The following is a 6,000-nucleotide window of genomic DNA, read 5'->3' as shown; positions in this document are numbered from 1 at the left end:
TGGATTCTGCTGTATCTGATAAGTATCTTATTTCATATATTACTCTCTCCATCCAAATTCGTCAAACATGTGATCTATGTCATCTGCGCTTATTACATTCTCATTCTCTCCTTAAATCCGTAAAACCTATGCTTGCCTCTTCCAAATATACTAAAATTTCAAAAGATATCTACATACTCTATTTTTCCTAATACTTGTGTTCCTGGGCTATTTGTTTATATGTACAAATATTTATTAACTCTTTCATGTATCATGAAATAAAGGGTGTTAAGATACAAAGCACAGAGCCTAAACATCTCAGTTTCATACCACTGGGCTGTTTTAAAGAGTCTTATTAAACTTGCTTTGATTTCAATGAAAATACCATTCTTCTGTTTCTCATCCTACTACTCTGATTATTCCATTCTCTTTCTTGGCTGTTCATCTTCCAACACCCCTTAACAGGCGCTTCCTTCCACGCTCAGTACCAGGCCCTCTGTTCTGTCTCTCTACTTTCTCTTTGGAAATAGCATCAGTTTTCCTGGCTTCAGTTGTAAGGTTTTCTGTCTGTCTCTTGGCATAAATTCCCACCCAAGCTTCAGTTCCATACTCCCAACTACACCTCACACTACCCTTGAAATCCCAATATGAAAGTGAAAGAGTTAGTCGCTCAGTCGTGTCCAACTCTTAGCGACCCCATGGACTGCAGCCTACCAGGCTCCTCCGTCCATGGGAATTTCCAGACAAAAGTAATGGAGTGGGGTGCCATTGCCTTCTCCTAAACTAAGTTTATTTTCTTTACACATACTCCTATTTCCACACCCTAACATTTCCCTACATACATGTACATTAACTGCCTCATCTTTCTCTCTATATAGGCTAGCCAAGGCTTCCTAGATAATAGTAGGGACAGAAATTCCAATCAAAGCCAACATTATTTCCTTGACTGCCTTCAGTTCAGTTCAGTTCAGTCACTCAGTCGTGTCTGACTCTTTGCAACCCCATGGACCACAGCATGCCAGGCCTCCCTGTCCATCACCAACTCCCGGGATTTACTTACCCAAACTCATGTCCATTGAGTCAGTGATGCCATCCAACCATCTCATCCTCTGTTGTCCCCTTCTCCTCCTGCCTTCAATATTTCCCAGCATCAGGGTCTTTTCAAATGAGTCATCTTTTCATATCAGGTGGCCAAAATATTGGAGTTTCAGCTTCAGCATCAGTCCTTGCAATGAACACTCAGGACTGATCTCCTTTAGGATGGACTGGTTGGATCTCCTTACAGTCCAAGGGACTCTCAAGAGTCTTCTCCAACACCACAGTTCAAAAGCATCAGTTCTTTAGTGCTCAGCTTTCTTTATAGTCCAACTCTCACATCCATATGTGACTACTGGAAAAACCATAGCCTTGACTAGATGGACCTTTGTTGGCAAAGTAATGTCTCTGCTTTTTAATATGCTGACTGCCTTAATCCAGGCCAATTCACTCATGGTAACAGAAGAGCATGCATTTACCTTTTCTCAGAGCATGGTTTCTTCCACGTAGTGCCAAGTAGGTGGGAGAGCAAATGAAGCAATGCCAATAAGCAGTTACAAAATTTAATACCAACATTAACCTGACAAGAGTTAGAGGGAGAAGTAATGTGCTCAATCCCCAAAGAGTTCTCAAATATTCACTTAGATGAATGTATTTTTAAAGGCATTTTACTCCAGAACCAAATTAGATGAGTACCCCTGGTTCCTCCATTTTTATATCATTATAAAATGGGAAGCTACATGTCTTTTGCCTTTCCTGTACTATGACTGATGTTAAATTTATCTGTCTTTTGTCCTCTTGTTTTGAGTTCCACTTTTTGGGTAGAGATCTGCATATCTTGACTTGATACAAATGTTCACATGTTTAAAAAAATGAACAAAACCTTGAGACCTACTTCTGTTTCATTTTATACCTTATTTCACACATACATACTTTTTATTATTTGCTTTAGCATTCAGAGTTCTTAGATGCAAACAAACACAATGGATTCTTAAAGAATGAGTACAGAGTGTCCAAGATCACCTACAGGTCAGGCTTAGAGACTATGTGGTCAGGAACAGTACCTAAACCAACTGAAGGACTACCAGCAAAGACCCCCCTGCACTGCCCAAGGGACCTAGCTCAGGACACCAAGCCTCTTCTACTGCTAACCTGGAAGGTCGAGTATCTCTGCCACCACCTTCATCTGAAACGAGTTATTCATATGCTTTTTCTCATTGCCCACTTCTGAAGTCTCAGTGAGGGTCATCAATTACATAACTGCATCATATCTGCAAAACAGTCTGGGCTTCCCAGGTGGCGCCAATGGTAAAGAATCCGCTTGCCAATGCAGAAGACATAAGAGACACGGGTTCAATCCCTGGGTTGGGAAAATCCCCTGGAGTAGGAAAGGGCAACCCACTCCAATATTCTTGCCTGGAAAATTCCGTGGAAAGGGGGGCCTGATGGGCTACAGTCCATGGGGCCACAAAGAGCCAGACATGAGCGAATGAACACATACATCATATCTGCAGAGGCAGCTGGAAGAGTGAATTATTGCCCTCAGCTTTGGAGAGATTAAGGTAAGCAACATCAAGTTAGAAAGTATATTTAAGGATTCTGAGCAAACAGTACGTCTGACAAATGTCCACTTGCATTCATTAACTTCCCTCTCCAATTTCTCTGTCTTTGCCAGTATTTCTATCACTTTACCACCAAGACTTCTACTACTAGTCATGCATGCAACTTTTTTAATCCTTCATTTCCTAAATCCAATTAATCAACAATTGTTTGCAAGTCATCTACTACTCGTCCAGTATAAGTAATAGTACTGGGAGAATTCAAAAGAAATATAAGCCATGATCTGACCAAAAATCTGCAATCAATATAGAGAAAAAGTCAGATGATTATTAGTGCCAAATGAAAACACTGATTTTATTACAGTAGGAATTTTGAGAAGAGACCTATTGGCATGGATCAAGAAGTCAAGAAAGGAAGGTTTTATAGAAGAATTTAAAATCCAATCAGGCCTTAAGTTTGACCTAAAGATGTAGATTATACATACAAATTTACCTGTGCTTATCCCAAAACCTCACTAAAAAAAATACCAAAGAAGAGAAGTCATGAACCTATAACAAGTACTACTTACTCAAGAACAAAGTCCGAAACACATGGAGGGAATGCCCAGCAAAGATCCTAACAACACTGCCTGGGAGACCTCGCACGGAAGCCAGGGAGGGGCAGTGAAAAGTTACAACAAAATTATGGAGAATGTTAGGCAGATACAGGAATAATAAATGATATGAGCAAAAACACAGATTAGAATGCTTTCACAGAAGGATGAAGTTAATAAAGATGTCAATTAGCTTCCAACAAATTCTGGACTCAAGAGCCACACATTACAGAAAACAGCAGTAAACACCAGTAACTAGCTTCTTTATACCCTTGGAAGAAGAATGAACGTCTTTCCTCTTGAAAAACTGAATAAGCCTAGAGAAAGACCACTACATTCTGACACACAGCACTTCTCTAGCATTAAGCATCAGCCTCCCAAATAGTAACAGCAAAATAATCCCTTCCAGTTCATGAGCCACATCTAAAAACACAGGTTTCCCATTCAGTTTTTGAGATCTTACTTTTAAATATGGACAAGACTGGACTTGAGAAAAATGTTCAAGATACAAGACAGAGGTAAAAATCAATCAGAATGCATAATCCCAGAAAAAAAAACAAATACTGAAGCACTAAAAAAAAAAAAAAAAGCCCTTAGTTGGGGCTTACCTGGTGACTCAGTGGTAAAGAATCCCCCTGCCAATGCAGGAGACACAGCTTCAATCCCTGGTCCAGGAAGATCCCACATGCTCGGAGCAACTAAACCCGTGAGCCCCAACTATTAAGCCTGCGCTCTAGACCCAGGAAACACAACTACTGACTCGCATGCTACAACCACTGAAGCCCACACGCCCTACAGCCCATGCTCAGCAGCGAGAGGCCGCCACAGTGAGACGCCCGCGAACCACAGCTAGAGAGTAACCCGTGCAGCAACGAAGACCCAGCACAAGCAAAAACTAAATAATTTTTAAAAGCCCTTAGTTATTATTACACATCAAACAAGGTGCATCGAAAAAAGAAATAGTTAAAGAACAAGAAAGGGCTTTTTCAAATTAAAAATATTAATGAAATAAATGATAATGGTTTGGAAAACAAAATAAAAACTCTCAAAATATTAAGCAAAATAATTTAAAAAACAACAGAAAAAAGATGGAAAGTCTGAAACAAATGATATAAAATACAGGTTTTGTGCTAGGAGGTTCAACATCTGACATATAGAGAGAAGAAAATTATCAAAGAAAAGGTACAAAATAAAATTCCAAAGTTTATAAGGTTGGTTTCCAGCTTCAAGTAACCCACTAAAAGAAGAGAAATATTTTTTTTAAAGAACAGAAATATTAACAAATGAAAATAGTCATATTAGGAGATGCCCTCACAATATTTCGAAACACTACGAAAAAGAGGAAATACTAAAATTTTCCTGCAAGAAGAAAAATGTCAAGAATAAAGACATTATCAGACATACAAGAACACATACGGTTTTTCTCATACCCTTTATTAGAAAGTTTTGGGGAATGTGCTTGAGTAAAAGGAGCTTCCCTGGTGGCTCAGATGGTAAAGCATCTGCCTATAATGCAGGAGACCCTGGTTCAATCCCTGTGTCAGGAAGATCCTCTGGAGAAGGAAATGGCAACCCACTCAGGTACTCTTGCCTGGAGAATGCCATGGATGGAGGAGCCTGGCAAGCTACAGTCCATGGGGTCGCAAAGAGTCGGACACAACTGAGCAACTTCATAAAAGGAAGGGAGCAACCCAAAAGACATGAGCCAAAAGAGTAAACCAAAAAAGAAAGAGTTGACTCAAACAGGAAGGCATTAAGGGAAGTCTCTGATTGAGAAGGGGAGAGACCTCAAAAGGAAAGAAAGATACCCTGGAAAAGGGAATGGCTACCCACTCCAGAATTCTGGCCTGGAGAATTCATGGGGTCACAAAGAGTTGGACATGACTGAGCAACTTTCACTTTCACTACAATTACTTCCTATGGTCATGTATGGATGTGAGAGTTGAACTGTGAAGAAGGCTGAGTGCCGAAGAATTGATGCTTTTGAACTGTGGTGCTGCAGAAGACTCTTGAGAGTCCCTTCAACTGCAAGGAGATCCAACCAGTCCATTCTGAAGGAGATCAGCCCTGGCATTTCTTTGGAAGGAATGATGCTAAAGCTGAAACTCCAGTACTTTGGACACCTCATGTGAAGAGTTGACTCATTGGAAAAGACTCTGATGCTGGGAGGGATTGGGGGCAGGAGGAGAAGGGGACGACAGAGGATGAGATGGCTGGATGGCATCACTGACTCGATGGACGTGAGTCTGAGTGAACTCCGGGAGTTGGTGATGGACAGGGAGGCCTGGTGTGCTGCAATTCATGGGGTCACAAAGAGTCAGACAAGACTGAGCAACTGAACTGAACTGAATAGGCTTGATGATAACCATCCCACATAGAAACAAAACGATGAAGATTGAGTAATGAAGACACCAAGAAAAAACATTTTTAAAACAGTCATAAGAATTTAACATAATCTTTCAGCATTTTTAACATTGTGCAATGGCAGGCCTGTCCCTCCTTCTCTTACTATTTTCTCCCCCAGGCAACCTTGAGCTGCACTTTATGAGTAGCACATGCAGACTTTCTGAGGAGAAACATGGAATTTATTATGTCAAGTATCAGGGACCACACTTCAGCCTTCAGATGGGCATGTCGGCATGCTGGACTCACAGCCTGTCTTTTTCTTTGAGGTCTCTCTCCTTCTCATCAGCTCCTTTTCAATGTGATTCCTGCCCTCATCCACAAATAAATTCTGAGCCTCTGAATGCCATTAATTTCTGAACCAAGAATGCTCTTTGCTTCATGTCTCTCAAAAATTCGGGCTTACTTTTGGGTCAAAATGCCAATGAGAG

The 6,000-nt window shown here is 40.7% G+C and overlaps 1 non-coding gene across 1 annotated transcript; it reads left to right on the top strand.

Annotated features, from left to right (window-relative positions):
• Positions 1-4,641: 4,641 nt before the first annotated feature.
• On the top strand, positions 4,642-4,714 carry TRNAY-AUA. The gene has a single exon. It is a non-coding gene; the product is annotated as a tRNA-Tyr (tRNA).
• Positions 4,715-6,000: the final 1,286 nt, after the last annotated feature.

This window comes from Bubalus bubalis, chromosome 9 (assembly GCF_019923935.1).
Source record: "Bubalus bubalis isolate 160015118507 breed Murrah chromosome 9, NDDB_SH_1, whole genome shotgun sequence".
NCBI lineage: Eukaryota > Metazoa > Chordata > Mammalia > Artiodactyla > Bovidae > Bubalus > Bubalus bubalis.
Note: the sequence above shows the minus strand (reverse complement) of the source record. Positions and strands in the feature narration are given on the sequence as shown.